The sequence below is a fragment of the Nicotiana tabacum genome, chromosome 1 (assembly GCF_000715075.1).
Source record: "Nicotiana tabacum cultivar K326 chromosome 1, ASM71507v2, whole genome shotgun sequence".
In the NCBI taxonomy this organism is placed as follows: Eukaryota; Viridiplantae; Streptophyta; class Magnoliopsida; order Solanales; family Solanaceae; genus Nicotiana; species Nicotiana tabacum.
Window position 1 is genome coordinate 191886714 of NC_134080.1, and position 25133 is coordinate 191911846.

General features: G+C 34.8%; 1 pseudogene; it reads left to right on the top strand.

Moving 5' to 3' along the window:
• The first annotated feature begins 12606 nt into the window (after window positions 1-12606).
• On the top strand, window positions 12607-23650 carry LOC107828617 (hydroquinone glucosyltransferase-like; annotated as a pseudogene).
• The last annotated feature ends 1483 nt before the right edge of the window (window positions 23651-25133 follow it).

Sequence of the window (25133 nt, forward strand, 5' to 3'; positions counted from 1 at the left end):
AGTTTATGTATTCTGAATTTACTATCGAACTAGTTCGTCGTAGTTATTGTGTTCACTATTAAATATTAGTAATACGTATTTAATAAATATCCTAGCACATATATAGGTCTAAGCAAAGCATCACCCGATAATTAACCTAGTAAAATTGGTAATTAACTTGCCAATATAGGTTACTGTTTGTAACGACCCGATCGAATTAACGTCCCGTTCGGCGGCTTAAGGTCTCCAGCAGCTTCGTATTATGTGTTATGACTTGCGTGTGTGGTCGAGTTCGTTTTTCGGATGATTCGGGATCAATTTGGAAGAATGATTCTTGTTTTAGAAGCTTAAGCGGTAAGAGTTAACCGCAGTTTGACTTTTGTGTAGAAAACTCCGAAATGGTATTTTGATAATTCCAATAGTTTCGTATGATAATTTTGGACTTAGGCGTACGACCAGATTTGGATTTGGAGGTCCGTAGAATAATTTGAAGCATTTTGGCGAAAAATTAGAAAGTTGAAGTTTTTGGAAGGTTGAGAGGTTTGATTGAGAGTTGATTTGGTTGATATCGGGTTTGGATTTTGATTTCGGGAGTTGGAGTAGCTCTGTTATGTCATTTGGGACTTGCATGCAGAATTTGACGTCATTCCAGGTTGATTTGATATGTTTCGGCGCGAGTTGTAGAATTTGAAAGTTCATAAGTTTATTAAGTTCTTCTAGGTGCAATTCATAGTTTTGGCGTTGTTGATGTGATTTTAGGCCTCGAGCAAGTCTGCATTATGTTATAGAACTTGTTGGTATATTTCGACGGGGTCCTGGGGACCCCGGATGTGTTCCGGATGGGCCACAAACCATTTTCTCATGTTTTGAAATGCTAGTTCTGATGTCTGGTTCGTGTTCCCGTTCATTGCATCGCGTTCGCATAGTGTAACTTGGAGGCAGGCGGTATTGTTCTTCGCGTTCGCGAATAGGAACCCGCGTTCGCGAAGGATTGGAAGGCTTTTGTCTTCACGTTCGCATACAGAGGTCTGAGATCGTGGAGGGATAAGGCGGGAAGGCACCAGACATTATTCTTTTCGCGTTCAGGAGTTCACATACGCATTCGCGTAGTGTCTGAAGATCTTTGTCACCGCGTTCGCGACCTTTATGTCGCGTTCGCGAAGCACATTTTGGCAGCTAAAGATTTTTCTCTTCGCGAGTGCGATAGATTTTCCGCGATCGCGATGTATAATTCACTGGGCAGAATATAAGTTTCAAAAACGAGGTTGTGTTATATTTCACAATTTGATTTTGGGAGCTCAGTTTGAGGCTATTCTTGGAGAGATTTTCAAGGGAGTGATTGAGGTAAGCGATTCTAACTCAGATTTGGTTAAATTATATGAATATATCATTATTTTTATCATTTAATTAGTGTTTTGGGTTGAGAAATTGGGAAAAATTTGTAGAAACTTTCTAGGCTTTAATTTGAGGATTTGAAGGTTGAGTTGTGATCGGATTTGAGTAATTTTGGTATGGTTAGACTCGTGGTTGAATGTTCGTTCAGATTTTGTAATTTTGGTAGGGTTCCGAGACGTGGGCCCAGGGGTTGACTTTTCGAGTAGACTTTTTATTTCTCTTTCAAGATCGAAGATTTATTATCCGGAATTATTTCCTATGAGTTTTATTTATGATATGAAGTTATTTTTGGCTAGATTTGAGTCGTCCGAAGGTTGTTTCACACAAGAAGGTCATTCTAGAGTATCAGTCTAGCTTATTTGAGGTAAGTATCTTGCCTAAGCTTGTGTGGGCGAACTAACCCTTAGGATTTGAGTCATTTGTGCTAATTGTATCATGTGAAGGCTGTGTATGCATGGTGACGAGTATGTACTTAGGCTTATTTGTAAAAATTTAACCGTTGTAGACTCTTAGGTTCTTATGCTCAATTAAAAATGAAGTTGTCTTATCATGTTAAATCCTCCATTTTCTAAATTCACCTGTCTTATTTGGAGTTGATTGATTTATGTTCTACCGTTGTTGCCAATAAACTCTTATATGCCTTTATTTAGGTTATCGTCTCTTTTATTGCTATGCTATCTTTTCCGTAATTACTTATCCTTAATTGAAGTTATCATTACCTTTTCTGTAATTGCTTATCCATAATTGAAATTATTATTATCTTTTCCATAATTTTCACCTTAATTGAAGTTACTATTATCTCTTCCGTAATTGCTTAACCTTAATTGAAGTTTTGTTATTACTTTCATCATTGACTTGTCCTTATTTGGAATCATTGATTCATGCTATATGTCTTATCGTCGAGTTGTACTTATGTGGAATCATTGTTGCACACTATCACTTCCCTCGTTGATCTATTCTTGTTGAAACCATTATTCTCTATTGTCATTTTCATTGTGAGCTCGTTCTTCCATTTCTTTGTGATCTGAAGTTCTTGTATTGATTTACTTACCATACTCTCGTGTTATTGTTGTTGTTGCTGCTGTACTCAGTTTTGTTGAGCCGAGGGCTATGCGTAGTTGTATTATTGAAACTGTTTTGAGGAAATATTATGGTGTATGGGCACATGTTGTGAAAGTCATTTTATTGTGTTGTTATGTTTTGGCACACATGGTATTGTTGAGATGATTGTCGGGGTGTTCGCACGTGAGTTGTACGTACTATTGTTATTATTGATATTTGCACATGCGGCGTGATAAGGTAGGCTATATACGTGGGTTTGCGCATGTGGCGAGACAGGGTGGGAATATTATTATGTGCGTGCGGCGAGACAAGGAGGGCATTTACTTTATTATTGCGCACGTGGCGAGACAAGATGTGCTAAGTCGAAAAATGATTTGTGATGACTTGTGATGGCCTGGGGGCATTGGTATTATTGATATTTGTGTAGTGGTGTGCCTACCTTGTGTGAGTTATACCGTGTATATTTTGTGGTGATCGTTTCTTATGTGCCATTAATTGTCTCTACGCTTACTTGTTAACTTGAATTGTGATAGAATACTTGCACAAGCATACACATAACTAATCACCCATATAGGTTTACGAAGATAAATCCTGATGTTATGGACCATTTACATGTACTCCCATTTACTTGTCTTCTGTGTGAGAGTCATTCTATTGGCAAGTGAGTTGTCCGTGTGGTCATGATTCATTCTTGTTGGTGACACGTGAGTTGTCCCTGCGGATATTTGATATTGTCACTCCCTTAGAACGTGAGTCATCCGTTCAGTTATGAATTTTAATGTGGGTACGAGATGCCAAGTGATTAGGGCTCACAAATTGGGACCCACGAGATGTGACTATGAGGTGAAGTACCACGGGGAAGTCTTTGAACAAATCTTATGTATAAGCGTTTGCTCTTATTGAATTATTACATGTTCCCTCTATATACATGGTTTTACCGGACTTAAATTGTGTTCGGCTTACTCTATGATATTATTACATGTTTGTCCCCTATTGTTAATTGTTGTTTCTAGTGCTTTATTGCGAGTAGTTTTTTTTTTATTTTTATCTTTACCATTCTTAGCTTTATATTGACATTGTTTTCCTGTTAGTTTCACCTTCATACTTGTCGCGCCTCTTTTTTCTCTCTTCACATCGAAAAATCGGGTTTATAACATTTTGGGTATGGGACAACTCATTCCTTTTGGGAACTGGGTTTGCATTTGAAGAGTCGCCACCTAATAATTTAAGGTGCATTAGGACACCTATAGGGTTCATTTATGAGTTTGTTTGATAACCAGATATATGGTAAGGGCTTGAAATTATCCTAAGGGGAAGGTGATAGGCACCCCTCAGGATCCATTAGTGTGGTTCCCGGCAAGACAGTTTTGTCAATATGTACAATTAGCAGATATACAAGTATAGGCTCAAATAGTAGAGGATTTAAGTTTAAACGCATAAGAGTTTGAAAACAATTATTAAAAGGCGAATTTTGAAAAGGAGTTGCAGTTTTACAAATACTTGAGAATGCAAAAGGGAGGGGGGTCTTAGGATCGTTTATAATATGGATCACATCAATGCGATACCCGGTATGACACTCCTCGGAAGAGGGGATACACGTGGTATTAACACACCGGTCATCATATCCATATCTACCCTTCCCACCCCGTTAAGGTATTAAAGCTCGGATTGGTCTCGACCTCTATTGCATGCTATTACCCGCCCTTTTCCTATCAGTCCTGGAGGATTTTAGGACTACTATTCCTATAATAGAGAGTGTTTTAGGCTGACTCTTAGGTTTTAAAAGGTAAAAAAGCTAAGGCAACATACAAAACATGTAGGACTGCATTTAAAGGGGCAACATGTAAACAATTTAAAAGGCTCATATATACCTCCGCAGACAATGCATATAAATAGCATGACTTAAACAAATTAGGGTCTGAATTTTAAAACACTAAAGTAGGGTGTTTATATTGTTGAAGCAGACCAAATTTATTACATAACTCAGATAAGAAGTCCGAATCAGGTCTGCCTGCTAGTTGTAGCAGTGCTAATTAACAAAGGCGAGTTCAGTTTTACCATTATTACCTAAGGCTTGCCTAGGTGTTATAGTGATGTCTTATGAGCATGATGTCTATTACTGATTAAGAATTCAGTAGAGCAATGGTTAAACAGGCGATTTGGATCCTATAGGCATGCTTTCTAAACCATATTAATTAACATGAAAAAAGTGAGCTATCTAATCTGATTCAGACAGGCATGAGTCAAACTGATTTTAACTAAGCTGATTTTAGATCCTATAGGCATGATCTCTAAGTATTAAAGGTTGGTTTGGTCCTATAGGCATGGTATCTAATTGAACATGCAGTGAAGTAGGCAGGATTTGTTTGGCAAAAAGCGAAATTCCTATAGGCATGATTTCTTATTAAAACTAATTTTTTTTATCCTATATGCAGGATCTCTATTTGTGTGAAAGTAAAGTATGCAGAATTTAATTTAAACAGAACAGATCCTATAGGCATGTTCTCTAACGGATCATATCGAAATACATCCTATAGGCATGTTATCTACCCTTCTAATATCTAAAACATGCATAATCACCCCATCCCTTTCACTAGCCAACCTTAATATTTGTTACAAATTATTACAGACCAAATACTAAATTATATCAGAAAAAGTGTAAAATAAGAAGTTACAACCATAGGAAGCCTGATCCTGACTTCCTCTCTGAGTTATTGTCACGACCTAATTTTCTAACCCGATCGTGATGGCGCCTCTCGTGAAGACAAGGCCAGCCAACTAATCCAAATCGTATCTTTAACAATTATTAAACATAAATGAATAAATAAATATAGCTTAACGACAATAATAACCAGTATTTAAAACCCAACATAACCCGATCGGGGTGTCACAAGTCACGAGCATCTAAAGAAATCCTGAACACAACTACAGGGCCAATAATATACAAAATTAAATTCTGAAATTCTAAAGACAATGTCCGGTGCCGCGAACGCTGGCGGTAACCTTGCTCAGCTACAATAGTAATACCTTCAATGAGCTAATATCCCGCTACCGGGTGATCAATACCTGCAGCTGCACGCGAGGTGCAGGGAGTAAAGTGAGTACTCCGACCCAGTGAGTAATAAAAGTAACTACAGTCCGAAGATAAGAAAATCCAGTAAATACACAAAGTAAGCTAAAATCCAAATATACAGCAACATATGGAACTGAGCATCTAAACAACAGTATAAATACAAATACATGAATGCAATGCAATGCATATGATGGTACATTCCAGTACCTACTGCGGCGTGCAGCCCGAGCCATCCATATTTATTTATCGTCGACGACGCTCACTGGGGGTGTGTACAGACTCCGGAGGGGCTCCTATAGCCCAAGCGCAATATCTTGGTCAGTCATTGTTACCTGACCAATTTACATCATACAGTGCCATTGTTACCACCGTTTCAAGTATATCATACAGTGCCATTGTTACCATTATTTCAAGTATATCATACAGTGTCATCGTTACCACTGTTTCAAGTATATCATACAGTGTCATTGGACTCCGGAGGGGCTCCTACAGCCCAAGCGCAATATCTTGGTCAGTCATTGTTACCTGACCGGTCAGCCCATTGTTACCTGACCAATTTACATAATACAGTGCCATTGTTACCACTGTTTCAAGTATATCATACAGTGTCATTGTTACCACTGTTTCAAGTATATCATACAGTGTCATTGTTACCACTGTTTCGAGTATATCATACAGTGTCATTGTTACCACTGTTTCAAGTCACTTTATAATCAGTCCAGAAAATAATATAATAAGCCCCTTGGGCATTTACAAAATAGAAGTTTCCAGCCCGAAATACATTTAAAATGTCATTTGAGTTTTCAACACTTAGAATTACGGCTAAGTTTGCAAAACAGTAATTAAAACCTTGGACTGAAATTAAATGATATTAATCCCCGAAGGATTCTACAAGTCGGCACAAGGCCCCCAAACGTGCCATTAAGCCCAAATATCATCAATACATGTGCGTATCAGTCGCCAACATATTATAAGTATCAATACAATGTGCGAATCAGTCGCCAATATACTATAATTATCACTCGGGATGGACCAAGTCACAATCCCCAATCATATACGACCCCGCACCTGCCATGGGATGCGTGTCACGCCTCAATATAGCGTTACGATGTGAAAGTCCGGGGTTTCAAACCCTCAGAACAACAGTTGCATCAATTACTCACCTCGAACCGGCTACTTCTTTAGCTCGCGACGCCTTTGCCCCTCGAATTGGCCTCCACGTGCGTCGAATCTGTCCAAAATCGCAACGAATATGTCGCATTATGCTAAAGGGACAATACCCAATCGAAAGCAATCGAAAAATATCGAAATTCACGAAATTTGCAAAACCCGAGCCCCGGGCCCACTTCTCAAAATCCAGAAATTTTTATATCAAAATGTTTCTTATAGCGCCACGAGTCTATACATACCAAATTCACAAGAATCGGAGTCCATTTGACCCCTCAAATCCCAAATTTAGAATTTCAATTTCAAGCTCTATTTTCTTACAATTTGGCTATATTTTCATGAATTTCAAGGATGATTGCACAATATAATCATGTATTTAGTTCATAGGACTTACCTCCAATCACTTCCCATCAAAACCCCTTCAATTCCCGTCCAAAAGCTCTCAAGATTGCTCAAAAATGGTGGAAAAATGGGTTGGGTTCGCGGATGAAATGTTAATATTTCGGAAGTACTGTTCACGGATCACTATTCACGGGTCGCTATTCACGACACTGTTCACTGGTCACTGGTCACCCGCGCGGTTACTGTTCACTGCTGCAGAAAATACAGCAGTTTTTTATGAAATTTGCAACACAACCATGTTTTACTAAAATGGCTCTAACTCCATCATACAAACTCGTAATTAGACGATTCTTGTTCCTATGAGTCACAAATAATAATACGAATACAATCGTTCAATCGAAACTCAATTCGGAGCTCGTTTGACCAGTTCAATACCCATTTCGCTCGTTAAACAATTAACTCACATTTCACGTCAAAAACCCAATCGCGACTTGATGAAATTAAACCAAAATTTCCATATCAGTCCTATAATTCATGATTTAAATTTTGGAAGTCTGCAAATCAAATTTGGATCTATAGAACTACAAATGAACCTTTAGATCGTTACATTTATGCTCAAAACGGCAAAAATCTACCAAAAATGACCCGTTGGGCATCCGAAACACACCCGAGGCCAGTGGGACCTCAACCAATCATGCCCACATAATTCATAACATCATTAAAACCTGCTCCAATCATCAAAACACCTCAAACAATATCAAATTATCCAAAACTCATTGAATTCAAGCCTAAGTTTCCAAAAACTTCCGAAAATACACTTTCGATCAAAAACCCAACCAAACGATGTCCGAATAACCTAAATTTTTTCACACACGTCAAAAATAACATAAAAAAGCTACAGAAACTCTCGAAATTCCATTCCGACTCCCGGATCAAAATCTCATTTATCAACCGGAATTCGCCAAAATATTAACTTTGTCAATTCAAGCTTAATTCTACCCCGGTCATCACAAAAATATTCCGGACACACTCCTAAGTCCCAAATCACCTAACGAAGTTATCCAAACCATAAAATTTGCATTTCGAGCCCTCTAACACATAAGTCAATATCCGGTTGACTTTTCCAACTTAAGCTTCCTTAAAAGAGACTAAGTGTCTCAAACCTTACCAAAACTAGTCCGAATGACTTCAAATTTTGCACACAAGTCACATTCGATATTACGGACTTGCACCAATTTTCAGAATCGCATTCCGACCCCGATATCAAAATTTTCACTTCCGGTCGAATTTTCTCAAAAACCTTCAAATTCCTATATTTAGCCAAATGACTTCAAAATGACCTCCGGACATCCGAATTCACTTCCGATCGCGCTCCCAACTCCAGAATCACCATACAGAGCTATTCCCAAACTCGAAATCCCAAACGGACATCTATAACTCTGAAATGCCTTCCAACCCAAGTTTATGAAATTCTTCTAAAATACTAACTTCCACAATACACGCAGAAATGCTCACGGGTTATCCAAAACTAAATCCGGACATACGCCCAAGTCCGAAATCATCATTCGAACATGCTGGAACTTTCAGATCTCAATTCCGAGGTCGTTTACTCAAAATTCCAATCTTAGCCATTTTCTTCAACTTAAGGTTGCCGCAACGAAAAGTTTCTTTCCAATTTGACTCCGAATTTCTTGAAATTCAATTCTGACCATACGTACAAGTCAATATACCTAAAATGAAGTTGTTCATGACTTTCAACTTCTGAACGATGCGCTAGAGCTTAAAACGACCGGTCGGGTCGTTACAGTTATGGAATAAACCACCTCAAATGTCATTTGTGGTTTCAAAGCCTTTCTCATACCTGGGTGTGTCAAAGTTCCCTAAGCGTCTCAAGGGACCTCGGGCAGTGCTTACACCCAGGTTTACATAACCAGACAAAAATGCGTACAGTGTGGAAGGGCCATCCCTTATGTGTCCAAGTTTAGAGGGAGTTCAAGGGTCCCAAGGTAAGGCTCACACAAGAGGGGGCGAACCTAGGTTCTAAGAATATAGTGGAAGTGTAGAACATAGTTGGAAGAGATTTATTTAAAATTGGATTGAAACTAGTAAGTGGTAAGGGTAGTTTGAAAACAGTAGTAATAAAACTCAAACTACACAGAATCAGTAGTTACACAAAGGGGTCAAGGGGTTTTGGGAATTCATTGTATGTAGCATATGATCCTAGAAGGAGTCAGGTTTGGTCATGCAAAGCAATAACTGATGCTGACATGCCCACAAACCAGCCAGAGGATATAAACACATAGAGGGGATATAGGGGTTTGGGATTCATAAGTCAGCAAACACATAACAAGTGACTGACAGAGTACATACATAGGGAATCATTGATCTAAATGGGAAGGGACATATTACAACATGCTAGTAATATAACTAAATTGCAGAAACATAAGCAGGAATAGACAAGAATGAAAGAAATTGGAACAATCAAAGGAACATATTGTTGTTGAGACTTTAAAAATTAACTAGGACATACCAGTAGAGAAGCAAAGTGCAGAAAGAAAAATAAGCAAGATTCCACAGTCTAGCCTTGGCTTTCAGCCGGCTAGACAAAGTAGCAACACAAGTAATAGTAGAGAAAAGAGAGAAAGTTTGAGTGTAAGTGTATGTTCTGAACTCAAATTGTTCGTGTGTTTTGAAAGAAGAGAGGGTGGGTATTTATAGTTTTGAAAACGAGTGAAATCTTAACAAAACATGGAAATAATCACAATCAGAATCAATTAACACAAGCGATTCCCTTTAATTAAGGAATCACTGCTTAACGGATACTAACAGGTTTTAATTAAGGAAAGAAATCATATTGGGAACAGATTGATTATTGCCATATAAGGGGCAGTAAAAGCATGAAGTAAATAATCAAGTCTAAGTTCAAAGTAGGCTTAATTTTTGGGGAAAATTCAGCAAGGTAAAACACTACATTAATTAAATGAGGGGAATCAATTAATTCAAATAAACGAGTAAAATTTGGGTTCATAAGAAAACTTTTGCAATTAGTCTCAATATCGAGGGAATTAGGATCAATCAAGAAGGGGTCAAGATTCTGCATCTCAACATATAAATAGCAAGGAATGAACAGGCACGCAGAATCAAACATGTTGACAAAAGAAGCAACACAAACATACAGTAGCAGTAGGGGTAAGCTAGGGTTCAGCAGTAAGAAAAGTATTCGAAGCACAGTAGTCAAGTAGGTCAAGTAGTCACTTAGAATCAATAGTGAAGAAGAACATAGTAACAGGTAAGAGATTCAGAAACAAGTAAAGGCCTCACAGTAACAAGTGAGGAAAACCTTTTAAGAAATTAGGGTTTTGACAACAGTAGTCGAGTTTAAGAGATGATGAGAAATCAGAACCACATAAGTCACACAAAGAAAAGAGAATCAAAGAACTTAATCGAACAAATGCACATTCAAACAAACAAGAACAGTTTCAGAACTCGGACAAGACCAAAAGGGAACTAGGGTTTTTAACATGCTGAAATAAATAGAAGAACAACATGAGCAAATCATTTAAACATAGCAAAATCACAAACAACATTAAAAACAGAGAAGAACTCTTTTGAAAAACTTAAAGGAAAACCCTAATCGTTGAAAAATGAAGAGTCACGTTGAAAGAAAATCGGAGAATCTTTGAGAAAAACACTTAAGAAGTTCGTAATAAGCACAAATTTAAGATAGATCTGAAGAAAATTGAAAGATCTCAAAGATTAGGGTTTCGAAAAACCCAGAAAAGGTGAGAAAGACCTTGAAAGTTATCGATCTAATCAGAAAAGTCAAGGATATGCCTTGAAAGGCCATGAATGGTCGGAGAAAGGTCATGGATGGTCGGAGAAAGGCCATGAACAGAAGTTGAGCAAGAACTAGACCAGATTCCTTCGAGGTCTGGCCATGGAACCACAGAAACAAACACCCAAGAGCCATAGGAGGCCGATACACATCTCAAATGGCCACGAGAGGCCATGGATTAGGCAGGGGTTGAGGTAGATTAAGGTGAAATTAGATGGCGGCAGCTAGGGTTCATGAGAGGTTGCAGAGAGAATTGAGAGGAAAGAGATTCAAGGGCGGCATTTGGTAAAGAATGAATTAGGGTAAGGGGTCGTTTAGGTTTATTTTAGGTAAGGGTAATGGTGGTCGTTGATCTGAATGATCAACGGCCAGGATTAAAATAGTTAGGTGGGGAATCCGGGTTGGGTTGGTTAAATTGGGTTAGGGGTCGGGTTTAAATTGAAATTGGGCCGGGGGGAATTGGGTTTAATTTGGGGTTATAATTAGGCTAAAATTGAAAAGCAATTGGGCTATTATTTAAATAGCCAATTTTTTCCCTTTTTAAATTATAAAAAATAGTAAATTAATTTATGAAAATAGATTGAAAGCACTAAAATAATTTATAACATATAATTAATAATTTATAAATACAGGACTTAATTTTATGAATATAAAACATAATTAAATCTTAAAAGGGCTAATATTGCAATTATATGCAATTTAGCTTAAAAAATACAGAATAAATTTGTAAAAATATGCAAAAATTACCTTAGCTATATTTAGCATAAATATAAAATTCAATAAATGAATTAATAAAAATAATAATTTTGGAAATAATTATTGGTTTTTTATTGAAAAAGAGGAAAATATATTGATTTAAAAAACTTTAAAAGTTATGAGAAAATAATAAAATATTTGGACATACTTATATATGCATATATATGTTATTTTGAAGTTATTTTGCATATTAAAAATATCTAGGGAAAAATTTGGTATCAACAATACTTGTACAGGTTATTTAGTCTAGTAGGTGTCTTGATTGTCCTCGTTACTACTTTATCGAGGTTAGTCTTGATACTTACTGGGTACCATTGTGGTGTACTCATGCTATCATTTCTGCACATTTTTGTGCAGCCAGGTACCTCGGATGTTGTTGATCATTAGCTAGTTGTTCGGACTTTGCTGTGGAGACTCAAGGTATACCTGTCATCGCGTTCGCAGGCCTCGGAGTCACCTTCTGATTTTGTACTTGTACTATCTATTTCTATTCCGAAACAATTGTACTTAGAAATATTTTCTAGTAAATTCAATAGAGCTTATGACTTGTACTACTGGTTTTGAGATTATTGGTTTTGTATAGTTGTTGGTTGATTTTGTCATTAAATCAGTAAGTATTAAGCTTACCTAGTCCCTAAGACTAGGTGCCATCACGACATCCTATGGAAGGGAATTCATGGTCGTGACACTGTTAACCTTATATAACTTAAATCCATTAAAGAAAAAATTTGAATAAGCATTAATTGATAACGAAGTAAAATTAGAACTAACCTCGAACTATACAAGGATTTCAAAAATCTTTGAATATTATTTAAAAAATCCATTCCTTTCTATCGAGTTTTGATATAAAACCCCCATTCTTCCTGGCCTCCAACTTGTCTTTCTCTATTCGCACTGCCCCCAAAAAGGAAGCTACCACTAGTGATTGGTCCCATCATTCTCTTTTTTACTATAAATATTTTCTCTAATTTAAGCTCTCTCCAAACCGCAAAACTCAATGGCCGAAACTCAGTCACTAACAAAATCACAAAATCCCCACATAGTCATACTACCAACTCCTGGTACGGGTCACCTAAATCCTCTTGTCGAATTCGCTAAACGACTTGTTTTACAACACTACTTCTCTGTAACTCTCATTCTTCCTACAGATGGCCTCATACCTGAATCTCAAAATACTTTCCTTAACGGTCTTCCCTCTGGCATTGATTATCTCCTTCTTCCTCCAGTTAACTTCGACGACTTGCCCCCCGAAGTTAACATTGTGACGCGCATTTGCCTTACTATTACCCGTTCTCTTGATTCTCAGAAATCCGGAAAAAAACGACCAAAATTTAGCGACCAAAGTTGGTCTGTGGGAAAAAGCGACCAAAGTTGGTCGCTAAACTAGCGAAAATAATAAAATAAATAAAAGAAACAAAATAGCGACCAAGGTTGGTCGCTATATTAGTCAAAATGTTGACTGGACTGGTCAGACTTTCTTGGTCAAACATTTACTGAGATTAGTGACCAATGTTGGTCGCTAAAGTGGGACCCACCTACAAAATTTTAATAATTATATTATTATTTTAAAAAAATTATAAAATATAAATATATATAATATAAAAATTGCGACCAACGTTGGTCGCAACTTAAAGGGTAGGAAGATACCGTCCAACTTTGGTCGCTTAAATGGGACCCAGTTATACAATTTTAATAATTATATTATTAATTTAAATATTATATGAAATATAATTAAATCTGATTTAAATATAGCGACCAACTTTGGTCGCTAAACTAAATTCTTGAATAAATGGCGACCAAAGTTGGTCTCTATTCAGGTCAACAATGGTCAAAATTAAAAATCACTTTTGTATTTACTATCTAAATAATATAAATGTAAGCCGTTAATACTTTTGTAATACAAGGGATTAATAGTACTACGAATCGTGCGTGTCTCTCTCTCTCTCTCTCTATATATATATATATATATATATATCTGTGTGTGTGTGTGTGTGTGTGTGTGTGTGTGTATATTCAATCTGTAGCCTTTTCTTTTCAAAATTAATGTGTTGTCTTTTATTTAAAAGTAGTCTTGGGATTTACAAAAACTTCCTAAAGAAGTCTTGAAAGTACCTGTATGTGCTAGTACTATGCTAATTGACTGCAGGTACGTCCTGGACAGGTTAGGTAAATATATATAGCTTATCCTGGACAGGTTAGGTAAATATATATATATACTTACGCTATATTATGCACTGAGTATAAGTCTATTAGCTAATATTATATCGAATATAACTTATATATATTGTAAGCACGTGATTTTTGCCCAATATGAGAATTACTCCCATCGTTGAACGAGGCGTTAATTCTTAAAACGACAAGTCGGGTCGTTACATATATATACTTACGCTATACTATGCACTAAGTATAAGTGTATTAAGTAATACTGTATCGAATATAGCTTATATATATATATATATACTTACGCTATATATATATAATATACTTACGCTATACTATGCACTAAGTATAAGTGTATTAGATAATACTGTATCGAATATAGCTTATATATATATATATATAATATACTTACGCTATACTATGCACTAAGTATAAGTGTATTAGGTACTACTGTATCGAATATAGCTTATATATATATATAATATATATATACTTACGCTATACTATGCACTAAGTGTAAGTGTATTAGGTAATACTGTATCGAATATAGCTTATATATATATATACACTTACGCTATACTATGCACTAAGTATAAGTGTATTAGGTAATACTATATCGAATATAGCTTATATATATATATATATATATATATATATATATATATATATATATATATAATATATATATACTTACGCTATACTATGCACTAAGTATAAGTGTATTAGGTAGTATTATATCGAATATAGCTTATATATATATATATATAATATATATACTTAAGCTATACTATGCACTGAGTATAAGTGTATTAGGTAATACTGTATCGAATATAACTTATATATATATATATATATATATATATATATATATATATATATATATATATATATATATATATACTTACGCTATACTATGCACTAAGTATAAGTGTATTAGGTAGTATTATATCGAATATAGCTTATATATATATATATATATATATATATATATATATATATATATAATATACTTACGCTATACTATGCACTGAGTATAAGTGTATTAGGTCATACTGTATCGAATATAGCTTTTATATATATATATATATATATATATATATATATATATATATAGCTTAAATAGAATTAAAATCCTAAATTTATACTACATATATATATAATTTTAAATTGAATTAAGAGTAATATAATATTTTTAGAAATAGTGACCAACTTTGGTCGCTATTTCTAAAAATTCAAAACTGATTTACCTAATAAAATTGCGACCAACTGTGGTCGATATTTTTAATTCCAGACTGTCAAAACGGGGATCTCCTCCCATTCTTTCTAAAAAATTTTCAAAATCTCTCTTTTCTCTCTTACACTCAAACCCCCCCCCCCCTCCAACTCCCAGCACTAGAGGCCCCACCCACGCCACCAACAACCACCGCCCAGCTGCCGCCGCCCCGTCGCCGTCGCCTCTACCGCTGCTGCGTCTCTCTCCTTCTCCACCTCCTAAAAGTTCTAGGTTAGAATTACAATTTATATCTTTTGTGTAAGCTTATAATGTTTTGTTTATTAGCTATGAATTAGTTTCAAATGACTAGTGTTTCAATTGATTATTTAACATTGTATTTTATAGAAACCTAGGGTTTAGGTTGTATTTATCATTATTTAACATTTTATAAAAATCTAGGGTTTATAGAAATGTTAACATTTTATTTAACATTTTATAGAAATCTAGGATTTATAGAAATCTAGGGTTTAGGGTATGGGTTGAATTTTTAGGATATAATCATAACTTTTAGTTTATGTTTAAACTCGTAGGATATGAATATAACTTTTAGTTTTTAGGTTTTGTTCTTACGAATTGAACTTGTAGGATATAAATTGAAATTTTAGGATATGAGTTGAATTTTTAGGATATGAATTGAAACTTTTAGGATATGAGTTGAACTTTTAGGAAATAAATTGAACCTTTAGCATATGTATTGGAACTTTAGGATATGACTTGAACTTTTAGTTTATGTTTAAACTCGTAGGATATGAATATAACTTTTAGTTTTTAGGTTTTGTTCTTGTGAATTGAACTTGTAGGATATAAATTGAAATTTTGAGGATATGAGTTGAATTTTTAGGATATGAATTGAAACTTTTAGGATATGAGTTGAACTTTTAGGAAATAAATTGAACCTTTAGCATATGTATTGAACCTTTAGGATATGACTTGAACTTTTAGGATATGTTTAAACTCGTAGGATATGAATATAACTTTTAGTTTTTAGGTTTTGTTCTTGTGAATTGAACTTGTAGGATATAAATTGAAATTTTAGGATATGAGTTGAATTTTTAGGATATGAATTGAAACTTTTAGGATATGAGTTGAACTTTTAGGAAATAAATTGAACCTTTAGCATATGTATTGAACCTTTAGGATATGACTTGAACTTTTAGTTTATGTTTAAACTCGTAGGATATGAACATAACTTTTAGTTTTTAGGTTTTGTTCTTGTGACTTGAACTTGTAGGATATAAATTGAAATTTTAGGATATGAGTTGAATTTTTAGGATATGAATTGAAACTTTTAGGATATGAGTTGAACTTTTAGGAAATAAATTGAACCTTTAGCATATGTATTGAACCTTTAGGATATGACTTGAACTTTTAGTTTATGTTTAAACTCGTAGGATATGAATATACCTTTTAGTTTTTAGGTTTTGTTCTTGTGAATTGAACTTGTAGGATATAAATTAAAATTTTAGGATATGAGTTGAATTTTTAGGATATGAATTGAAACTTTTAGGATATGAGTTGAACTTTTAGGAAATAAATTGAACCTTTAGCATATGTATTGAACCTTTAGGATATGATTTGAACTTTTTTAGTTTATGTTTAAACTCGTAGGATATGAATATAACTTTTAGTTTTTAGGTTTTGTTCTTGTGAATTGAACTTGTAGGATATAAATTGAAATTTTAGGATATGAGTTGAATTTTTAGGATATAAATTGAAATTTTAGGATATGACTTGAATTTTTGTGGATATGAATTGAACCTTTAGGATATAAATTGAACTTTTAGTTTATGTTTAAACTCGTAGGATAAGAATTGATGAACTTTTAGTTTTTAGGTTTTGTTCTTGTGAATTGAACTTGTACGATATAAATTGAAATTTTACGATATAACTTGAACTTTTTAGGATATGAGTTGAACCTTTAGGATATGACTTGAACTTTTGTGGATATGAATTGAAGGTTTAGAATATGAATTGAACTTTTAGTTTATGTTTTGGAATTTTAGATTGCCGGAGGATTATTAGAAGAGGTTAATGACGTTATTAGACATGCAATAGAACTTCCACCAAGAATAACTAAGACACAATACCTGGCAAAGTGTGCCTTTAATTGTTCTTCTCATTAGCGACAATGATGATGAGAAGGCAATGGCAAGTGTTTCAAATAGTGATTGTGTAGGTAGGAATTTAGTATTTCCTAAGTAGATAAAATAAGAGCTTATAGAGTAATTATGTACTTCATTTTCCATGAGGAAAAAAAGTTTAATTGAGAGTGACAAGGTTGATGAAGGCGGAATGTGTTCCGTTGGTCATGGCAGTTCCCATAAAATGGGGATCATAAGACTCTATGATGACAAAGATTATAGGAAGTTTTGTTCTAAATTTTCTTTCAAGTCTGATCCGTACAAGCTTAATGTGATATTGGTGATATTTCTTCAGATTCAGACAATGATTTGACCGACAAAAGTATGAAAATGCTCTTAAAAAGAATTAAAGGTAAAATCTTTTCAACATCCTTCTCTACCAAGAAAAACGTTTTACTTTTAATTCTTTTTAAGAGCATTTTCATACTTTTGTCGGTCAAATCATTGTCTAAATCCGAATAAATATCACCAATATCACATTAAGCTTGTACGGATCAGACTTGGAAGAAAGTTTAGAATAAAACTTCCTATAATCTTTGTCATCATAGAGTCTTATGATCCCCGCTTTATGGGAACTGCCACGACCAACGGAAAACATTCCGTCTTCATCAACGTTGTCACTATCAATCAAACTTCTTTTCCTCTTGGAAAGTGAAGTAGAGAATTCCTCTATAACCTCTTTTATCTACTTAGGAAATGTTAAAATCCTACCTACACCATCACTATTTTGAAACACATGTTGTTACCTTCTCATTATCATTGTAGCTATAGAGATCAACAATTGATCAAAGACACACCCTGTCAGGTACTGTATCCAAGTTATTCTCTGTATCCAAGTTCATCCCGAGTAATAGTACCACGAGGATAATCACCAAAGCCACCAGACAGCTTTATGATGCCAATGAAGCAAGATGAGCTATTTAATGAAACTCGTATTGTAAAGAAGAAGAAAGAGACTGATTCAGAAAGGAGGGTCGAGCCTCGACTATATACATGTAAGTTCTTTACTTTTCATTAAGTATTTTGATTTACTTTTATATAAATTTTGAAATACTAATTCAATATATATAATTTTTCATATAGGTTCGCTTCACATGAAGCTGACGTGGGGGAATTCATACGCAGTCAACCACCTAATGAATCGGGCGAGACAATCCAACTTTCGGACGAGAATGCTGAAAGAACACTCCTTGAGTACTTTATATACTTTGAACTAGACAAAAAAACTTAGTTCTATTGTGTTAGTTCTTTTTAGTTCGAATGAGCTTGTAATAAGCGTTAACTTAGTTTTGTTAGCTTAATGTGTTAGTTCTATTGATTGTTGCTTTTAATTGTTGTTGTTGTTGTTGTTGTTGCTGGCATAAAATGCCTGTTTAGGATGTTTGGTAAGCTGGCAGGTGGTGTAGCTGCCAAAACAGACAGTTTCTGCCAAAAATATACCAAGAAAAGCGACCAACTTTGGTCTCTATTTGGTCGCTTTTCACTATAAAAATAATAATTTTCTGGGCAATAGCGACCAACCTTGGTCGCTACCTGCCCAGATTTCTATTAAAAAAATACAATTTTTGGAAATATAGCGACCAATGTTGGTCGCTTATCTTTAAAAAAAAATTAAATTCTTGAATTTAGCGACTAACTTTGATCTCTATTGTCCAGATTTTAAAATATAATATTTGGATTAGAGACCAAAGTTGGTCACTTTCTAATGATTAATGATAAATTAAAAATAACGTATTTCATATGTAGAGACCAACTTTGGTCGTCAAATTTATATTATTAAATTAATATAGCGACCAAAGTTGGTCACTAAAGTCAAAATCAGAATATTTGGCCCTTTTAGCTTAGAGACCAAATAGCGACCAACTTTAGTCGCTAAATAAAAGAGACCATCAATATAGCTACCTGACGTGTTTGGTCTCTTTTTGGGCCATAAGCGACCAACTTTGGTCGCTTTTTGTGATCGTTTTTTTTTCGAATTTCTAGTAGTGTCTCTTCGAGAGGTTCTTAAGTCTCTTGTTGAATCAAAGAAAGTAGTTGCTTTAGTGGTTGATCTTTTTGGTACTGATGCATTTGATGTGGCTAATGAGTTCGAGATTTCCCCTTATATGTTCTATACTTCAACGGCTATGATGTTGTCGCTAGCTTTTTATTTACCAGAGCTTGATAAAACTGTTTCTTGTGAGTTTAAAGACTTGCCAGCCGTTCACATGCTAGGTTAGAGACGGATTCAGATCTATTATATATATCTCAAGCGTTTAATTTATAAACATTGACATTGAATTTCCTTTTACACTATTAGACTGATCAAAAGATCTACACATAACTCTTCATGAAAAATAAATAAGATTTAAAATCTTGTAGTAAAACAGCTTACTAGCCTCAATAGCTAAAATTGACCTGATGGTCAAAAATATTTGTAGAGTGCCGGTGAATATAGTTAAACTCTTATTTTAATGATTTAGAGGTTGTGAGTTCTTTCAAAATTGCTCAAAACATAATATTTATACTCTTTATATTGCATTTGATGTGACACTCCTTTTAGTTTGTTTTACAAAAAATTACACATTTTTATATATCTGGAAAATCTTTGATTTCAAATTTCTATTTTAAACTTAATGACATGTTTTTGTAGCCACAAAAATGTGGCGGTGTTTGACTTGGCATGAAGTTTAAGGGAAAAAATGAAAACTTTTAAAACTTGTAGTCTGAAACAAGCTATTAATATTTGTGTGATATAAATCATCTAATTACGGATAATATAGAAAGTTTAAACTTAAATTGTTTCTAAATAAGTAAGTATGACATTCATATTGGGATAGACTAAAGGAAAGTATAATACGTAAATTGGGCCAAAAGTAGTATAATATGTTTAAAATCACGAGTTCCATTTGATATATATATATATATATATATATATCATGATCTTAATAAATAATTATGGATTGAATTGAATGCATTTCTAACCACATACACCATTGCTATTCCAGGTTGCATACCTGTACATGGGAAGGATCTTCCCGACCCGGTTCATGACAGGAAAAATGAGGCATACAAATGGGCTCTTCATCAGACAAAGAGGAAAAAAATGGCCGAGGGCATAATTTTGAACAGCTTCAACGACTTGGAACCTGGAGCTATTAAGGCTCTACAGGATAAAGAATCTGGTAATTATAAGCCAACCATTTATCCAGTTGGACCAGTTGTATTAATGGATACAAGTAACAAAGTTGATGATGAGCCATCACAATGTTTGAAATGGCTTGATGAGCAGCCACGTGGATCAGTACTCTACATTTCACTTGGGAGTGGTGGGACCCTCTCACACGTGCAGCTAATTGAACTGGCAATAGGGTTAGAAATGAGTGAACAAAGATTCGTATGGGTAATAAGATGTCCAAATGATAGAATTGCTAGTGGTACATACTTTAATGTCCAAAATTCAAGTAACCCTCTTGATTTTTTACCTAATGGGTTCTTGGAAAGTCGGTGGATTCTGGACACATTGTGGATGGAACTCGACTTTGGAAAGTATGATTCATAGTGTTCCTCTTATTGCTTGGCCTCTTTATGCCGAACAACGGTTGAACGCAGTTTTGTTAAATGAGGGTTTAAAAGTGGCATTGAGGACAAAAATTGGTGATAATGGTATTGCAGGGCGATTGGAAATTGCCGAAGTAGTGAAAGAATTGATGGTAGGTGAAGAAGGAAAAGAAGTGCGCAAAAAAAATGAGAGAGCTACAAGCTGCAGCAGCAATGGTGGTGAATGAAGATGGTTCTTCAACTAAAGCACTAGCTGAACTAGCTTCTAAGTGGAAGGAGATGTCACATGATTAATACTCCCCCCGTTTCAATTTATGTGAACATATTTCCTTTTTAGTCCGTGCCAAAAAGAATGACCCCTTTCCCGGAAACAATTTACCTTTATGCAATGATTTATAGCCACACAAAATATATATGCCTCATTTTACACCATAAGTTCAAAAGTTTTCTATCTTTTCTTAAACTCCGTGCCCAATCAAATGAGTTCACATAAATTGAAACGAAAGGAGTAATAACTTTGGCTCCATTGGTTGTCACGTGCCCTCCTTGTTATTCAGTTTGGTAACTTTGATTAGGGGTGGGCATAAAATCCGAAAAACCGAATTCCGAACCGAACCAAATTAATTTGGTATTTCGGTTTCGGTTTTTTCGGTATTTCGGTCTAATTTGGTACTAGATTTTTGGTATTTCGGTTCGGTTTTCGGTATTATAATTTTACAATTTTGGTACACCGAAATACCGAAAATTTGTTGAATCTATATAATATATATGACTATATCTAAGTTCTAAGCCCAATTACCTATTTAATAGCCCATGCCCCATAGTCCCATACCTTCTCCCGGCGTCTTACCCACCCAGGCCCAACTCCCCCAACTCCCAAGCCCAATCTCAATCAATTACCCAAGACCCAAGTCAGTTAATAGTATACCCAAGACCCAAGTCGAGAAGACTGTTTTGATTATGGATAGCCCTAATGTGTTTCTGAGATCTAATGTTCTCATCCAGGCCATTAGGGCTTACTGCTTAGGAAGGATATCATCGAGAAGAAGAAGACGAGAATCGACTGCGAGTCTAGGATATCAGTCTGCGAGTGCCGAGTCTTGACGAGAATCGACTGCTTAGGATATCAGTCTACGAGTTACGACTTACGAGTTACGATCAGTCGACAGTCGAGCTCGAGTCTCATCTCATCTTCACCGGTTAACTTCACTACTTTTGTAAGTTTTGTAAGTCTCATCTCATCTTATTCTCATCCCAGCTCGATTTTCTGCATCAAACTAATTTAGGGTTATAGGCGACGATTTCTAGCTCGATTCGATTCCCCACTCCTCACAAATTTCGGGCAAACGAAGTGTCGAAGACGCTGCTGTCCTGTTCCAGTGTTCCGAGCTCGATTCAATTTCAATTTCAAAGGTATATTTCGCTTTCTTTTGGTTGTACTGCTGATTGAATGAACTGCTGTTCCGAGCTTTTCCCTTTAGTAGGAAAATATCATCTGTATCACGTTCATGTTGTTTAATTCATTTGCTTGTATAATAACAGTTGTGAGTACACGACTATGTGTTAGGCTTACCATATGATTACTTTGTTTAGGTCTGATTTTTAGAACTTTCCTTGCATTTTTCTTGTGATAGACACTTTCGGATGATGACAGTTGAGTGAATTCATTGTTAGTCTTCTTTGTTGTGACATTCTTATGGTTGCTGGTTTGGAAAGATTTAAATAATTGTGGAGTGTGGACTTGTCACTTGAGTAGTAATGGCCATGGTTTTTTATTTATTTATAGATAGCTAGAAAAGGATATTGTTAAATGTTAGTGGCTTGTTTAGCCTTTTTAGCTTTTGCTTAGCTGCAGACTGCAGTTACATTAGAGTATTAGACTGCTGCTGCATCTGTTGGAAAGATATTGTTAATTCGTTATAGCCTTTCAAGAAGTATTGGGGTGAGCCTGAAAAGATGAATAAAATAATTTTTATTGCTTCCGTCTTGGATCCACGTAACAAATTTGAATATGTTGAGGGAGCACTTGAAGAACTTTTTGGGGAGGAAAAAGGGAAGAAAATAAATGCTGAGGTGTATGCTTATATGAATTCTTTGTTTGGAGAGTATCTAAAAAAGTATTCAATCGAATGCGCATTTTAAATGGTGAAAATTCTCGGACTGTAATCTAATCATTTTTCACTTACTCTTTCTTTCTGTTGGATGTTGGATTAATATAACAGTACCTTTATTTTTTTTTAGGTAAATGCTAGTGATAGTCGTGGAAAGGCTGATTCTAAAATTGAGAAAGGAATTGGTGGTAGTACTGCAAATTCCATAAAAGAACTTGTTAGCAATGAATCCCTAGGTGCTAATATTGGCAGGTAAACCTCTGCTTTCTTGAATGTTTGTATCAGAAGTATGATTATATCCATGTTGATGATTGTAGATTGCACCATCAGAAGACTGTTCTGATTATGGATGAGGTTGATGGCATGACTGCTCATAGATTTTCTATTCTTTCGGAGTTGGCTCGTGATGTGTTGGCAATTCCAATTTCTAGTGTGGCGACGGAATGCGCGTTTAGCACTGGTGGTCGTATTCTTTATTCATTTAGGAGTTCATTGACTCCTAAATGTGTGCAAGCTCTTATTTGTGTTGCACTGTATTTAAGTGTTAATACTTAAGACTGTTTTTGTTGGACTGTGTTTAACTTGTTTAACTGTGTTTAAGTTGTTGGACTTGTTGGACTGTGTTAAGTGTTTAACTGTGTTTAAGTTGTTTAATATAGTTGTGTAATGTGCATTGTGCAGTTTGCTAGCTTTTGCCAACTACAGTATACGCCAGATTCATTGTGCATTGTGCAGATTGTAATATTGTATAATATGACATACAGTATTGAGTATACTGGCGTGCAAGTTTGCAACTGCAGATTGCCAGATTGTAAAGAAGTTATTGTCTTGTTCAGCTTTTGCTTTTCAATTATTCTTAAGCCATGTGAAATTGTGAATTGGTTATCACAGATTCACATCACAGGGGTTTCAGGTTTCAGCCACAATTAAGAGAATATAATATGTTATTCTTGTTTCAGCCATGTGCACATTGTCCAGTTGTGCACTGTTATATATCGAAAAACATATTCTTTTAGAGTGAAAATTTCAATTGTGCATGTGCACTGTTAGCACTTAGCATTGATTATTCATTGATTGTTAAACCGAAACCGTACCGAACCAAAATAAGAAATACCGAACCATACCGAAATATTTTGGTATGGTATTTGATATACACAATTGATAAACCGAATACCGAAATACCGAACCAAAATTCTTACATACCGAACCGAAATACCGAACGCTCACCCCTAACTTTGATCAATTCTGCTTGAATAGAGTTATAATTATTATTTTTTGTCTTTAAAGATCGAATGTATGGCCGAATCGAAAAAAAATTAGAAATCTTCACTACTTTGAGAATACAGAACAAAAAATATAACATAAAAGTATTTGTCGTCTAGGGATAGTAACGAAAGGTGCAGGGTGCGGGGCGGTGGGGCCGTGCTGGTTTCGATAGTATGGGGGCGGTGTGGGTATAAACATATGCGAGTTCAGCGCAGAGCGGGGCAAAATTTAAAAGAAAAACTTAATTTTTTGCGCGCACGGTACTGGTGCAGGTTATGTTTAATTTTTTTTTACAATATTACTAACTTTTCAGGTTTTATACATAATACCAACTGCCACTTGTCATCCATCCAATTTATTATTATTATTATTATTATTATTATTATTATTATTATTATTATTATTATTATTATTATTATTATTATTATTATTACAATAACAACAAATATAACTGGAGTTTATTCTATTCTTTTTCTTGCATCCTACAAATTGATATCTGAACCTAGTTCTATCATTTTTTGTTTATATTGATGATACTATTACCCATTGTAATCACGTAATTTTTGACTCGCGCATCTTTAAAGTTAGTTTAGTATTTCTAGTATTTTTAAAGAATTTATTCTAATAGGAATATAGTTCACTCTTATTTTTAATTTTAAAGTATAAATTTGAAAACACAAAAATAGTTTCATTAAATATTTTCTTGTTTTAAATTAAGGCCATTAGTATTTTATAGCAATATATTTTTATTTCTACTATGATTTTCACTAATTTTTCTATACTTTTATTTTAATATAATCTCTTAAGAATACCAAAAATAGTTTCATATTTTAATATAATTTAGTGTAATTAATTAGAATTGACTCTTACATTTGTAGTATTTTTATCTTATATTTGACTAAGATTTGGACAATATTTTTAAGCGCATTTTTAAGGCCCAAATCGACAGCTCATAAGCCATTAACCCACTTGATCCATCAATCCATAACCCCATCATATCTCTTAATTAAATCCCAATCATTCACCCATTCCC